This window comes from Mobula hypostoma, chromosome 16, assembly GCF_963921235.1.
Source record: "Mobula hypostoma chromosome 16, sMobHyp1.1, whole genome shotgun sequence".
Taxonomy (NCBI): Eukaryota; Metazoa; Chordata; class Chondrichthyes; order Myliobatiformes; family Myliobatidae; genus Mobula; species Mobula hypostoma.
In genome coordinates, this window is record NC_086112.1 from 71,200,227 (window position 1) to 71,216,850 (window position 16,624).

The 16,624-nt window shown below is 42.6% G+C and overlaps 1 protein-coding gene across 3 annotated transcripts in view; it reads left to right on the forward strand.

Moving 5' to 3' along the window:
- Positions 1 to 16,624, forward strand: part of uba6 (ubiquitin like modifier activating enzyme 6) — a 455,635-nt gene that overhangs the window by 48,262 nt on the left and 390,749 nt on the right. The window lies entirely within an intron of this gene.

The following is a 16,624-nucleotide window of genomic DNA, read 5'->3' on the forward strand; positions in this document are numbered from 1 at the left end:
AGTGCAACACCTGGTATTTGTCTGCATTAAATTCCCTCCTTAGGGATTTAGCCACCCTGATTTGCCTCAGGACATCAAACACCTCCCCCTGTATAGTCTTTATAGAGTCCATGAAGTTGATGCCACTTTGCCTCACTTCTATAGGCTCTGTGTCTGTCTCCTGAGTAAATACTGATACAAAAAATGCATTTAAGAGCTCCCCCCATCCCTACACATGGCATTCCATTCTGATCTTCCAGAGGACCAATTTTGTCCCTTGTAATCCTTCTGTAGAATTCATTAGGTTTCTCTTTCACCTTATCTGCTCGGGCAACTTCATGCCTTCTTTTAGCTCTCCTGATTTCTTCCTTAAGTGTTTTCTTTCATTTCTTATACTCCATAATTACCTTATTTTTTTCCTCAACCTGCCCATACCTACTTTGCACCTTTTTATTTCTTAACCAGGGCCTGAACATCTCTTTAAAACCAAGGTTCCCTACAAGTTATCTTTACCATTTTATTTGACAGACACATGCAAGCTTTGTACTCTCAAAATTTCACTTTTGATAGACTTCCACTTGCCAAGTACACCTTTGCCAGAAAACAGCCTACCCTAATCCACACTTGTCAGATCACAATTACCATCTGATACCATCACAATTAGCCTTCCTCCAATTTAGAAGCTCAACCCTCCACCCAGACCTTTTTACGTATTTATTTTGAAACTAATGACATTGTGATTACTGATGCAAAGTGTGCTCCTACACAAACGTCTGTCATTTGCCTTGTCTCATTCCCTAATGGCAGATCAAGTATCGCATACTCCCTCAATGGAACTTCTATGGACTGATTAAGGAAACTTTCCTCAACACTTTTGACAAGCTCTTTTCCATCTAGTCCTTCTACAGTATGGGATTCCCAGTCAATATGTGGAAAGTTATAATCACCTACTATGTTTCTTGCAACGGTCTGCAATCTCACTACAAATTCGTCCCTCATTCTGATTCTGAATCTGTTGTGTGGTTTGTAATATAGCCCCAGTAACATGGTCATACCTTTCTTATTTCTCAGTTCGACCCATAATGCCTCACTAGATGAGGTCTCCAGTCTCTCCTCACTTGAATACTGCCGTGACATTTTCCCTGATGAGTAACACCACCCCTTCTCCTTTAATCCCTCCTGCTCTGTGGTGTCTAAAATGACGGAGTCCGGAATATTGAGCTGTCAGTCCCAGCTGCCCTGCAACCAAGTCTCACTAATGTGTTGATCCATGTCCTGAGCTCATATGCCTTTCCTACTATACTTTTTACATTGAAATATATGCAGCTCAGGACACTATTCACACCATGCTCAATCTTTTGACTCCTGACTTTGAGGTCTTACCAAATCTGTCTCCACAATCTTTCCATTAACTGCTCTGGCACCCTGGCTCCCATCCCACTGTAACTCTAGTTTAAACCCCACCATGCAGCACTAGCAAACCTTCCCAGAAGGATGTTATGTTTCCTTCCAGTTCAGGTGCAGACTATCCCTTTTGTACAGGTCCCACCTTACCTGGAAGAGAGCCCAATAATCCAAAAATAGTATACCTCCCTCCTACACATGTTAAACATGTCTTCCTGTTTTTGGCCTCAGTAGTATGTGGCATGGGTAGCAATCCTGAGATCTCAACTCTGGTTTGTCAACTAAAACACTCAAAAACTTTTACAAATATGGTGTTGAAAGCATTCTGACTGGCTGCATTGGTGGGAGGGGGGCTACTGTAAGTTGCAGAAACTTATAAAAATTTGTCATCTCTATCATTGGGTACTAGCTTTCACAGTATCCAAGACATCTTCAAGGAGCGGTGCCTTAGGAAGGTGTTGTCCATCATTAAGGATTCCCACCACCCAGGACATGCCCTCTTATCATTGTTACTGTCGGGAAGAAGATACAGAAGCCTGAAGGTGCACATTCAGTAATCGAGGAACAGCTTCTTCCCCTCTGCCATCTTATTCCTAAATGGACATTGAATAGATAGATAGATAGATATACTTTATTAATCCTGAGGGAAATTTGGTTTTGTTACAGCCGCACCAACCAAGAGTAGAGCGTAAATATAGCAATACAAAAAAACCCCAACAATCAAACAACAAGATGCAAACTATGCCGGATGGAATATAAGTCCAGGACCAGTCTATTTGGCTCAGGGTGTCTGACCCTCCACAGGAGGAGCTGCACGTTTGATGGCCACAGGCAGGAACGACCTCCCATGCCACCAAGTGTTGTATCACGGTGGAATGTGGCCAAAGTCCAACAATAAAAAGTTCAATATCCAGTCTGCAAACACGTTCCTTGATCGTAATATGCCCCGGATTGCACCATCTGTTGTTAGCCAGAACAGTAAGCACCCAACTGCTTTACGCTTACCGCTCTCAGTGCACTTTCAGTCAGGCGGAACGGTATTACCCACTGAACTCCTCTTCTCCATAAGTCTGTTGTCTCGACCCAGTCCTCGTTCCTCGGCTTTGTGATCCCCCTCTGCATCCTCTGTGTGGTTTCCTACGGATTGCAGCAGGGGTGTCCGCCGCTCTGCTTGCTAAACCGGCCGGCATTTGCTGGTCCGTGGAATACACAATGTGACCTTGCTTCTGTCCCGCGTGTTGGGATGTAACCATTTTCAGCGCTAAAGAAAACCCAAATAAAACTCTATCTACCAGCATGTTAGAGAGGGTGCAGCTTCAACGTGTTACCGTGAGAAAAAAAATACAAAAAATACGTAAGTTTAAAAAGTAAGAAGAAGAAAGTAAGAATAGATCGGAACAACTGTACCAGGCTGCATGCACGACCGGCGCATGCGCACTAGGAACCCATGAACACTACCTCACTACTTTTTAATTTTGTTTTTTTTCACTACTTATTTGAATTTAACCTTTTAATAGACATATATACTAACTGTAATTCATTTTTTCTCTATATTTGTCTATCACGTATTTCATTGTACTAAAGTTAACAAATTTCATGACATATGTCGGTGGTATTAAACCTGATTCTGATTTTGGAGGTACTGCCCTTCAACTTAGCACCTAAACTCCCAATGCATAACCTCATCCCTTCTCCTATCTATGTCCTCTATGAACCACAACCTCTGGCTACTCATCCTCCCACTTAAGAATGCTGAGGACATGATCAGAAATGTCCTGGAATCTGCCACTCAGGAGGCAACATACTACCTGGGAATCTTGTTCTTGCCCACAGATCAAAGTTGCTGGTTGAACGCAGCAGGCCAAGCAGCATCTACAGGAAGAGGCGCAGTCGACGTTTCAGGCCGAGACCCTTCGTCAGGACTAACAGAGTTGGTTCCCCTAAATAACAAATCCCTTATCACCACAGCTTGTCTCTTTTCCCCCTCCCTACTTTCTGAATTGCAGAGTGAGACTCAGTATCAGAGATCTGACTGCTGTGACTTTCCTTTGCTAAGTTTCCCCCCCTCCCAATAGTATCCAAAGTGGTGTACCTGTTGTTGAGGGGGATGGTCACAGGGGGACTCTGCACTGGCTCCTTAACCCCTTGCCCCTTCCTGACTGTCACCCAGTTCCCTGTGTCCTGCGTCCTGCACTCCGGGTCTAAATACACCTCCATATCTCATCTATCATCCTCTCAGCCTCCTGAATATCCAAAGTTCATCCAGTTCTATCTCCATCTCCTCAATGTGGATTGTTAGAAGCTACATCTGGATGCGTTTCACGCAGTTGTAGTGGCCAGGGACACTGGAGGTCTCCCTGCCTTCCTGCATCCTGCAAGAGAAGCATTTCACTATTCTGCCTGGTGTCTCTATGTTCTAACTGAGCAAATGTAAAGAAAGGGGGAAAAAAACTACCTACAGTGTTTTTGCGTTCTGTGACCAAAGCCTTTTCTCTTCTCAGTGAAGCCTCGAATAGCTAAAACCTCAAAATCTCCTACTCAAAATGTCCACTCGAACAATGGCAGCTCCGTTTGCCCTGCCTTGCTTTAGTTTGTTCTTGCTAATTAATCCTGAACTCTGCCTACTGCTCATAGCTCCAAAAAAGTGTCCAAAGCCATCAAGCGCTGCTCATATGTTAACCCTTCCATGAACCTCCTATGGGCCCTCTCCAATGCCAGCACATTTTTTTCTGAGATAAGGGGCCCAAAACTACTCACAGTTTCCCAAGCGTGGTGTAACCAATGCTTTATAAAGACTGAGCATTACATCCTTAGTTTTGTATTCTAGTCTTCTTAAAATGAATGCTAATGTTGCATTTGCCTTCCTTACCGCTGACTCTATCTGCAATAACCATTAGGGAATCCTGCATGAGGATTCCCAAATTCCTCTGCACCTCTGATTTTTAAAAATTTTCTCCCCATAGAAAATATGCCTTTATCCAAACCTCTTCTCATTCTCCTGCGCTCCAGAGAATAAAACCCTAACCTTTGACCTTTCTCTGTAACTCAGGTCCTCAAGTCCTGGCAAAATCTTTGTAAATTTTCTCAGAACTGATTTAATCTTATTGATGTTTTTCCTTTATGCAGGTGACCAGAACTGAACATAAATACTCCAAATTAGACCTCATCAACATCTTGTACAACTTTCATGTAACATCCCAACTCCGTTATTCAGTACTTTGATTTATGAAGGACATCTCTTTTTATGACCCCTTTTACCAGTGAAGCTATGGATAATATTTTCCACTGCATTGTGTCCTAGGGAGTATATCTGCTGTGCAAAATAAGTAAGCAGTGTAGTTGGAGCTACCTTTTGTAACTAATGCCATATTTAAATTTAATTTTAAATTCCAAGGTTTTACTATTTCGGAGGACCTGTCCTGTGCCTAGTACATAAGTGCATTACAAAGAAAGCACGGCAACACCTCTTCTTCGGAGTTTATGGAGATTCAGCCTGACATCTAAAACTTTGACAATCTTCTATAGATGTGTAGTTGAGAGTATATTGACCGGCTGCATCACAGCCTTTTACGGAAACACCAATAATTTTTAAGGAAAAATCCAGCAAAACATAGTGGATTTGGCCCAATAAAACATGGGTAAGGCCCTCCCAAACATGAAGTGCTGTCATTGGAGGGCATCCATCATCTGGGATCCTCACCATCCAGGTCAAGCTCTCTTTTTGCTGTCGCTATCAGGTTGGAGGTACAAGAGCCTCAGGTCTTGTACCACCGTGTTTAAGCACAGTTGCTATCCCTCAACCATCAGGTTCTTGAACAAAAGGGAATAACTTCACTTAACTGTACTTGCGCAATCTTTGAAATATTCCCACAGCCAATAGACTCACTCTGAAGTACACTTCATCTTATGTTCTGGTTATTTATTGCTGTTTATTTATACTTGCATTTGCATAGTTTGTTGTCTTCTGCACTCTGGTTGAACACCCTAATTGGATGGTCTTTCATTGATCTGGTTATAGTTACTATTCTATAGATTTGTTGAGTATGCCTGCAAGAAAATGAATCTCTGGGTTGTATACAGTGATATAAATATACTTTGATAGTAAAATTTACTTGGAACTTTGAATCTTCATGCTCCATCACTGCCTAATTTCCCACCATTCTCCATCCAGAAAAACTTTGTTAGAGCATTGAGCATGAATTTTTATTCGTCAATGTTAAAGAGTTCAAGTTTATTTCCATAATTTCAATTGTCAGCCATACTGGCCTTTTTGCTGCTTCATTTGCAGATGTATTTCCACGCTTTCAAGTGAGTTCACTTTAAAGGGATTTTCCATTTGCCACTCCTGTGTGCACTTACCCAGCTGGTAAAGATCACTGTGTAGTTCCTGTGAACCATCTTTGCTGTCAATGGCACCACCTCTTTCACTGTCATTTGCAAGCTAACTGTACATTGTACATTCTCAATCAAATCATTAATATAGGCCATAAGACAGAGGATCAAAATTAGGTCATTTAGCTCATCGAGTCTGCTCTGCCATTCCATCATGGCTGATTTCTCAACATTACGTGCCTTTCCACCTTTCTTCATATTGTCCACAAACTTGGCCACAAATCTATTAATTCCACTGTCTAAATCATTGACATATAATGTGAAAGGAAGCAGTTCCAACATCAACACCTGTGGAACATCACTAGTCCCCACTCTTTCCTTCTGCTAGTCAGCCAATCTTTTATCTGTGGAGGTTCTTTCCTGTAATACCATGAGCTCTTGTTAAGCAGCCTCAAATGTGGCCACTTATCAAAGGCCTTCTGAAGTTCAAAGTAAACATCATCCAAGTACATGTATGTCACCATATAAAAACCGTGAGATTCATTTTCTTGTGGGCATACTCAATAAATCCAATAACCATAATAGAATCAATGAAAGACTGCACCAACAGGGCAGACAGCCAGTGTGCAAAAGACAACAAACTGCACAAATACTAAAAAAAGGAGAAAAGAAATAAAAATAAATAAATAAGCAAATATCAAAAACATGAGTTGATGAGTCTTGAAAGTGAGACCAAAGGTTGTGAGAACAGTTCAGTAGTGGAGCAAGTGAAGTTGACTGCAGTTATCTCCTCTGGCTCAAGAGCCTTATCGTTGAGGGATAACAACTGTTCCTGAAACTGGTGGTGTGAGTTCTGAGGCTCCTGGACCTTTTCCCTGATAGCATCAGCGAGAAGAGAGCATGTCCTGCGTGGTGGGTGTCCTTGATGATGGATGCTGTCTACCTTTGACAACAATCCATGTAGATATGCTCATTGGTGAGGATTTTCTGTTCAAGGGCATTGGTGTTTCCATACCAGGCTGTGATGCAGCCAGTCAATATACTCTCCACCACACTTCTATATAAGTGAAACAAAAATTTAGATGTCATGCCGAATCTTTGCAAACTTTAAAGGAAATAGTGGTGCTGCTGTGTTTTCTTCATAATTGCACGAAAAAAATCCAAGTATACAACATTCCCTGACGGTCTATCCTGCTTATTTCCTCAAAAAATTCCACCAGATTTGTCAGGCAAGACTTACCCTTATGGAAACCATGCTGACTTTGGCCTATTTTATCGTGCGCCTCCAGGTACCCCAAAACCACATCCTTAACTGTCAGCTGCCAACATCTTCCCAAACACTGAAGTCAGGCTAACTTTCTTATACCCCCCTCCCTTTTTAAAGAGTAGAATAACATTTGCTGTTTTCTAGTCCTCCAGAACCATTCCAGAATCTAGTGATTTTTGAAAGACCATTAGTAACGCCTCTACAATCTCTTCAACAACCTCTTTCCAATCCCTGGGGTGTAGTCCATCTGGTCCAGGTGACTTACTTCAGACCTTTCAGCTTCCCAAACAACTACACTGACTACTGCCCCTCACATTCTTGAATTTGTAATATACTGCTAGTGTCTTCCAAGGTGAAGACTGACACAATGTACTTATGAAGTTTGTCCGCCATTTATTTGTCCCCCAGCACTACCAGTCCAGTATCATTTTCCAGCGGTCTGATATCTGCTCTCACTTCACTTTTACTTGTTCTTTCTTTTACTTATGGTGATAATTCTTCTTGGCTCCCATGTGATTTCATTTTTCATAGCAAACCTTCCATTCTGAATGCTATTCAAGGCCTTACCAAAGTCCATTTAGACTATGTAGACTGCCCTCATCAGCCAATTTTGTGATGTGTGATGTCACACACAAAGCTGTGCTTACTATCCCTAATCAACCCCTTTCTTTTCAAATGCTTATATATCTTGTTCCTCAGAATCCCCTCTAATAAGTCAGCCATAAGATATAGAAACAGAATTAGGCCCAATCGGCCTATAGAGTCTACTCCACCATTCTATCATTGCTGATTTATTAATCCTTTCACCCGCCTTTTCCCCGTAACCTTTGATGCCTTGACTAATCAAGAGTCTATCAACCTTTGCTTTAAATACCCTTTTTCCATAGATGCTGCCTGACCTGCTGAGTTCCTTCAGGATTTTGTGTGTGTTGCTTGGATTTCCAACATTTGCAGATTTTCTCTTGTTTTAAATATACTCAATGACTTGGCCTTTGCAGCCGTCTGTGCCACTGAATTCCACTGATTCACCAGTGTCTGGCTAAATAAATGCCAACTCCTCTGTATTCTAAATGGATATTCCTTTATTTTGAGGCTGTGAACTTGGGTATCAGACTCTTCTATTATTGAAAACATCCTCTCCATGTCCATTCTGTCTAGGCCATCAACATTTGATAGGTTTCAGTGAGATACCAATGATTATTCTAAACTCCAATGAGTCCAGGCCCAGAGCCATCAAACCAGTTACCAGCGGTGTTCCACAGGGGTCTGTGTTGGGGCCGCTTCTTTTTTAATTGTACATCAGCGATTTGCATTATGGAATAGATGGCTTTGTGGCTAAGTTTGCTGATGATACGAAGATAGGTGGAGGGGCCGGTAGTGCTGAGGAAACAAAGAGTCTGCGGAGAGATTTGGATAGATTGGAAGAATGGGCAAAGAAGTGGCAAATGAAATACAATGTTGGAAAGAGTATGGTTATGCACTTTGGCAGGAGAAATAAACAGGCAGATTATTATTTAAATGGGGAAAGAATTCAAAGTTCTGAGATGCAACAGGACTTGGGAGTCCTCGTACAGGATACCCTTAAGGTTAACCTCCAGGTTGAGTCGGTGATGAAGAAGGCGAATGCAATGTTGGCATTCATTTCTAGAGGAATAGAGTATAGGAGCAGGGATGTGATGTTGAGGCTCTATGAGGCGCTGGTGAGACCCTACTTGGAGTACTGTGGGCAGTTTTGGTCTCCTTATTTAAGAAAGGATGTGCTGACGTTGAAGAGGGTACAGAGAAGATTCACTAGAATGATTCCGGGAATGAGAGGGTTAACATATGAGGAGCGTTTGTCCGCTCTTGGACTGTATTCCTTGGAGTTTCGAAGAATGAGGGGAGACCTCATAGAAACATTTCGAATGTTGAAAGGCATGGACAGAGTGGATGTGGCAAAATTGTTTCCCATGATGGGGAAGTCTAGTATGAGAAGGCATGACTTAAATCCTTAAGTCATGGCGCCCATTCAGAAAAGAAATGCGAAGCAATATTTTTAGCCAGAGGGTGGTGAATCTATGGAATTTGTTGCCACGGGCAGCAGTGGAGGCCAAGTCCTTGGGTGTATTTAAGGCAGAGATTGATAGGTATCTGAGTAGCCAGGGCATCAAAGGTTATGGTGAGAAGGTGGGGGAGTGGGACTAAATGGGAGAATGGATCAGCTCATGATAAGATGGTGGAGCAGACTCGATGGGCCGAATGGCCGACTTCTGCTCCTTTGTCTTATGGTCTAATATTCATCATACGTTAACCCTTTCATTCTCAGAATTCCTGGAATCATTCTCATGAATATTCTGGACACTCTAATGTGAGCACACCCTTTCCTAAGATATGGGGCCAAACAATTCACTCTATGATCTGACCAATGCCTTATAAAGCCTCAGCATTACAGCTTTGCTTTTACTGCATATTCTAGTCATCTTGAAATGAATGCTAATGTTGCATTTGCTTTCCTTATCTCGGACTCAACCTGTAAGTTAACCTTTAGGAAATTCTTCAGAAGGGGCACCCAAGACCCTTTTCACTTCTGATTTCAGTATTTTCTCCCAGTTTAGAAAATAGTCTGTTGCTTTATTCGTCTACCAAAGTGTAGGTCCATACACTGTATTATGTTTGCCACTTCTTTGCCTGTTCTAGTGTTTGAATCATCTGAAGAATTGCTGGTCATTGACTTCAGGCAGGGGACCATGCACATGCTCCTAGCTACATAAACAGTGAGCGGTTCAAGTTCCTAGGAGTGAACATCACCAGTAGTCTGACCCGATCCAACTGCAAAGATCTAGCTGCCAAGAAAGCTCACCAATGCCTATATTTCATCAGGAAAATAAAGAAACTTAGCATGTCCCTATTGCCCCTTAGAAATTTTTATGAATGCAGTATAGAAAGCATATTGATGCATTACTGCAGCAACAAAACAATAACAAAAAATTCCCTTTTCTTCCATACACCTGTTCAACATACAAAGAGCTCAGATTCACATTAAAATTAATTTATCACCTGTACGTCGAAACCATTTTCATTAATGGCCAACACAACCTAGAGTAGTACACAAGTGTCACCATACATTGCAGCACGAACAAGGCATGCCAGCAGTCCTCAGCACAGCACAATACAACAAAATAAACACAACAAGCAATAAAACAACTGCAGCAAAACAAACCACTTTCTTCCCTCATGCACAGACAGGATAAGCCTCTAGCTTCCAGTCTCCAGGTTGCTTGCCCACACTGATACCATCCGATCCTGGGACACACCAACTGGGACGACCCAACATCCTTGTATGTCCTTTGTGACTGTCCACGTAATGGAAATCAAGTGTAGAGCTGAGGTCTATACTGTTACCTGTCCACATTGCTGGACTTCAAATGTGGCAAATAAAGCTCAGAGTGGAGGCCTGACCTCTAACTCCTCTGCATCCCTGTTCCTAAATCATAATCTGACTTCTAACTTCCCTACATCACTGGCCTTAAACCCTTGTGCGACCACTAACTCCCCTCTCTATCCCCAAAACCATCCCTAAAAACATTAAAAAAAAACTCATTCTGAGCAATCAGTCTCAACGAAGACCACAGCTCGTCACTATCTTGGAGGAAAAAAAACACAATCCCACGACAGGCTGCTTCTGAAGTGCTTGGCCCCAGACTGTCAGTTCTCAGACTCACAAACATTGGCCCTGAACTAGCAGTTGCAGACATCGGGGCCTCCGACTTCCAGTCATGCCAACCCAGCGGCCCTCGACTACTAACAGTTGAGTGGTGTCTTAGCAACAACTTCTTACTTGACCATTGAACTAATTGTGAACCTCAGTAGAAAGTCAGGTAAAAGTATACCGATGGTCAATAAGTGGTCTGCAGTGGAAGGAATAAGCAGCTTCAAGTTCTGGGCCTAGCACATAGATGCAGTTGTGAGAAGGTACACCACCATCTTCACCTTAGTTTGAGGAGATTCAACATGTCATCAAAGACTGACGAACTTAGACAGATGTACAACAGAAATCATTCTGAAGTGAAATAGTTAACACACGAGGAGCATTTGATGGCTCTGGCCCTGTACTAACTGGAGTGTAGAAGAATGCAGGATATCTCATTGAAACCTGTTGAATATTGAAAGACCTAAATAGAGTTGACATGGAGAGGATGTTTCTTATAGTGGGGAGTCTTGGACCAGAGGTCACAGCCCCAGAATAGAATGAATTTTTAGAATAGAGATGAGAAGGATTTTTCTTTAGTGAGAGGATGGTGAATCTGTGAAATTCATTGCCACAGACAGCTGTGAAGGCAATTCGGTAGATATATGTAAAGCGGAGGTTGATAGATTCTTGATTAGTAGGGGCATCAAAAGTTATAGGGAGAAGGCAAGAGAATGGTGTTGAGAAGGGTAAAAATAATCAGCGACATTTAAATGACAGAGCAGACTTAATGGACTAGATGGCCCAATACTGGTCCTATGGTCTTTTGTTTTGCTGACATTGAGGGAAAGTTTCTTGTCATTACATTACTGTTGTCATTACAAAGCTCTGCATCTCCTTCCTGTGCTTTGATTGTTATTTGAAATATAGCCCATGATGGTGGTATCATTTGCTTGTGTGTGGAGCAGAATCTGGCCACGCAATCAGAAGTGTACAGGAGTAGAGTTGGAGGCTGAGGACAGAACCTTGAGGAGCACCACGGTTTAGAGCAATGTTGGTCGATGTGTTGCAACCTATCACAAGAGACTATGGTTGAAGAAAATTTGCTTTATTTGTCACATGTATATAGAACATTGAAACATGTCGTGAAGTGTGATTTAAAAGAAAAATTAACGACCAAGCTAAGACTCTTGGCAGTGTGGAGGATCAGAGGGATGTTGGGGTCCGAGTCCATAGGATGCTCAAAGCAGCTGTGCAGTTGATTCTGTGGTTAAGAAGGCATATGGTGTATTGGCCTTCATTAATCGTGGAATTGAATTTAGGAGCTTAGTCATAGTCATACTTTATTGATCCCGGGGGGAATTGGTTTTCGTTACAGTTGCACCATAAATAATTAAATAGTAATAAAACCATAAATAATTAAATAGTAATATGTAAATTATGCCAGGAAATAAGTCCAGCACCAGCCTATTGGCTCAGGGTGTCTGACCTTCCAAGGGAGGAGTTGTAAAGTTTGATGGCCACAGGCAGGAATGACTTCCTATGACGCTCTGTGTTGCATCTTGGTGGAACGAGTCTCTGGCTGAATGTACTTCTGTGCCCAACCAGTACATTATGTAGTGGATGGGAGACATTGTCCAAGATGGCATGCAACTTGGACAGCATCCTCTTTTTCAGACACTACCGTGAGAGAGTCCAGTTCCATCCCCACGACATCACTGGCCTTAGGAATGAGTTTGTTGATTCTGTTGGTGTCTGCTGCCCCAGCGCACAACAGCAAACATGATCGCACTGGCCACCACAGACTCGTAGAACATCCAATTTCCCCCGGAATCAATAAAGTATGACTACTACTACTACTACTACTACTACTACTATCATCCTCAGATTCGTCCGACAGATGTTAAAGGACCTCAGTCCCCTCAGGAAATAGAGACGGCTCTGACCCTTCTTGTAGACAGCTTCAGTGTTCTTTGACCAGTCCAGTTTATTGTCAGTTCGTATCCCCAGGTATTTGTAATCCTCCACCATGTCCACACTGACCCCCTGGATGGAAACAGGGGTCACCGGTGCTTTAGCTCTCCTCAGGTCTACCATCAGCTCCTTAGTCTTTTTCACATTAAGCTGCAGATAATTCTGCTCACACCATGTGATAAATTTCCTATCGTAGCCCTGTGAGAGGTAATGTTGCAGCATATAGGACCCTGGTCAGACCCTACTTGGAGTACTGTGTTCAGTTCTGGTCACCTCATTACAGGAAGAATGTGGAAGCCATAGAAAGGGTGCAGAGGAGATTTACAAGGATGTTGCCTGGATTGGGGAGCATGCCTTATGAAAACAGGTTGAGTGAACTCGACCTTTTCTCCTTGGGGCGATGGAGGATGAGAGGTGACCTGATAGAGGTGTACAAGATGATGAGAGGCATTCATCGTGTGGATAGTCAGAGGCTTTTTCCCAGGGCTGAAAAGGTTGCCACAAGAGGACACAGATTTAAGGTGCTGGGGAGTAGGTACAGAGGAGGTGTCAGGGGTAAGTTTTTTATGCAGAGAGAGTGAGTGTGTGGAATGGGCTGCCAGCAACGGTGGTGGAGGCAAATACGATGGGTCTTTTAAGAGACTTTTGGATAGGTACATGGAGCTTAGGAAAATAGAGGGCTACGGGTAAGCCTAGTAATTTCTAAGGTAGGGACATTTTGGCACAGCTTTGTGCGCCAAAGGGCCTGTATTGTGCTGTAGGTTTTCTATGTCTCTGTGACCAACACAGTCTGAGCATGTGCCTGGGCAGCTGTGCTTCACCTTGCTTCCAGTGCCAACATTGCATGCCCTAACTTACTAACCCTAATCTGTAGTCTTTGGAATGTGGGAGGAAACTGGAGCACTGACTGGTCACAGGGAGAATGTACAAACTCCTTGCAAACAGCAGCAGGAATTGATCCCTGGTCTTTTGATCGCTGTTTCTGTAAGGTGTCATGCTAACCACTGCACTACTATGCTGCCCCTCATGCTGGAATCTGAGGTTTTCGAGAAACTTAGTGGGTCAGGAAGCATCTGTAGGGGGAATAGACAGTCAGTTCTTCAGATTGAGCCCCTTTATTTGCATCCATAGATGCTGCATGAACTGATGAGCTCCTCCAGCATCTCGTGTACTGAGATGTTTGTACTTCCCAAATTCTATATTTTAATGCTGACCAAATGTTAGGATTTACAGTTGGCAACTGTGCCTTCAAATCCCAAAGGTCTAAATTCACCATCTATACCTTTACCCATCTTTCTTTATCTCCTTCCTCCTTTGCAGCATTTTGTCTAAACTTTCATTTATCAGTTTTAAAATCTGAAGTTAAATATTTTAGTATAAAATAAACTATACATTTTATTGGTGTGAAATAAGTGTGACCCAGCGCATCCTAGGATGTATCTCTGCATCAGTTATTGCAAAAGAATTGACAGAGGAAGAAGTTTTGCAGCAGTGGGAAGAACATATTTTAAATTCCATGTGCAGATATGCCTTCTGTAGAATTAAAATATGCAGCACAGTTTGGCCAGGTTGATTTTTAGGATTTGGGGTTTCCCGAAAGGCAAGAATGTACTGTATAAGATTGACCAAAAAAACACTGGATCTTTGAAGATTGTGAGGAAAGCTCAATGTAATCCAGAAAATATTGATTGGTTGACAAGTAAATGTTGAGAGCAGTTGTCACTAACTGGAGAATTTGAACTAGACAAGCATAAAGTAAGTGGTACCCTTAATAATTACCTACACTAGTTGCCCATGTGCATGTCCAGTCATTTAGTTCATTCAAAATTTGATGGATTAGGTTGGGTGGGACTGCAGCGAGAGATCATGGGTTAAGGGTGAAAGGTGAAAAGTTTAAGGGAAAGTTGAGGGGAATCTTCTTCACGCAAAGGATTGTGAGGGTGTGGAACAAGCTTCCAGAGCAAGTGGTGCATGCATTTGATTTCTAAGCTTAAGAGAAGTTTGGATTGGTACATGGCTACATGGCTATGGAGGGCTATGGTCCTTGTTCAGGTCAATGGGAATAGGCAGTTTAAATTGCTCAGCATGGACTTGATGGCCCAAAGGGCCTGTTCTGTGCTGTACAGGCCATAAGACCATAAGATAAAGGAGCAGAAGGCCATTCGACCCATCAGTTCTTGTCTGCTATTTCATGGATGATCCAATTTTGCTTTCAACACCAATCTCCTGCATTCCCCCTGTATCCCTCATGCCTTGACCAATCAAAAAGCTCTCAACTTCTGCCTTAAATATACAGAGGTACTTGGTTTCCACAGCTGCCTATGGCAAAGAATTCCACAGATCCACCTCTCTCTCTGGCTAAAGAAATCCCTCCTCATCTCCATTCTGAAAGGATGCCCCTCTATTCTGAGGTGTGTCCTCTGGTCTTAGACTCGCCCACCATAGGAAACATCCTCTCCACATCCACTCTATCAATGCCTTTCACCTTTCGATGGGTTTCAAAGTGGTCAGCCCTCATTCTTCTGAATTCTAGTGAGTACAGGCTCAGAGTCTTCAAATGCTCTTCATATGACAAGCCATTCAATTTTGGAATCATTTTTGTGAACCTCCTTTAAACCTTCTCCAGTTTCAGCACATCTTTTCTAAGATAAGGGGCCCAAAACTGCTTACAATACTCCAGCTGAGGCCTCACCACTGCTTTATAATTCTCAACATTACATCCTTACTTTGATATTCTAGTCCTCTTGAAATAAATGCTAACGTGGCATTTGCCTTCCCCACGACAGACTCAACCTGCAAATTAACCTTGGGGGTATCCAGATAAGGACATCCAATTTCCTTTTTGCTTCAGTTTTTTGTATTTTCTTTCCATTTAGAAAATAGTCAACCCTTTCATTTCTAAATTCTTTCATTTCATTTCCAAGAAGGCCCACCAGCGCCTTTACTTCCTGAGAAAACTAAAGAAATTTGGCCTATCCCCTAAAACCCTCACTAATTTTTATAGATGCACCGTAGAAAGCATTCTTCTAGGGTGCATCACAACTTTGTATGGAAGTTGTCCTGTCCAAGACTGGAAGAAGCTGCAGAAGGTCGTGAACACGGAGCAGCACATCACACAAATCAATCTTCCATCCTTGGACTCACTTTACACCGCCTGCTGTTGGAGCAGTGCTGCCAGGATAATCAAGGACATGACCTTTCATCCCACTTCCCTCCGGGAGAAGGCTCAGGAGCTTGAAGGCTCGTATGGCCAGATTTGGGAACAGCTTCTTTCCAACTGTGATAAGACTGCTGAACGGATCCTGACCTGGACCTGGGCCGTACCCTCCAAGTATCTGGACCTGCATCTCGGTTTTTTTGTACTACCTTACTTTCCATTTTGCTATTTTCTAATTATGCTTTATAATTTAAGTTTTTAATATTTACTATCAATTTGTAATCCAGGGAGCGGGAAGCGCAAAATCAAATATCGCTATGATGATTGTACGTTCTACTATCAATTGTTCGGCGACTATAAAGTATAAATGCCGTTCCTTTGCCCATTCTCCGATTCTGTCTAAGTGCTTCTGTACAAGATGTACCCCAGGGTACTGTGGGAGGTGAGGGAGGAGATTGCTGAGCCTCTGGCAATGACCTTTGCTTCATCAATGGGGTCAGGAGAGGTTCCGGAGGATTGAAGGGTTTCAGATGTTGTTCCCTCATTCAAGAAAGGGAGTAGAGATACCCAGGAAATTATAGACCAGTGAGTCTTATCTCAGTGGTTGGTAAGTTGATGGAGAAGATCCTGAGAGGCTGGATTTATGAACATTTGAAGAGGCAGAATATGATTAGGAATAGTCAGCATGGCTTTGTCAAAGGCAGGTCGTGCCTTACGAGCCTGATTGAATTTTTTGAGGATGTGACTAAACATGTTGATTGTTTATCCTTACTACTGTTTGGGTGTCTGTTTCCAACTCCCATCAAAGTCTTTTCAACCTTGCAGTTCCTTAGTTCTATCTACA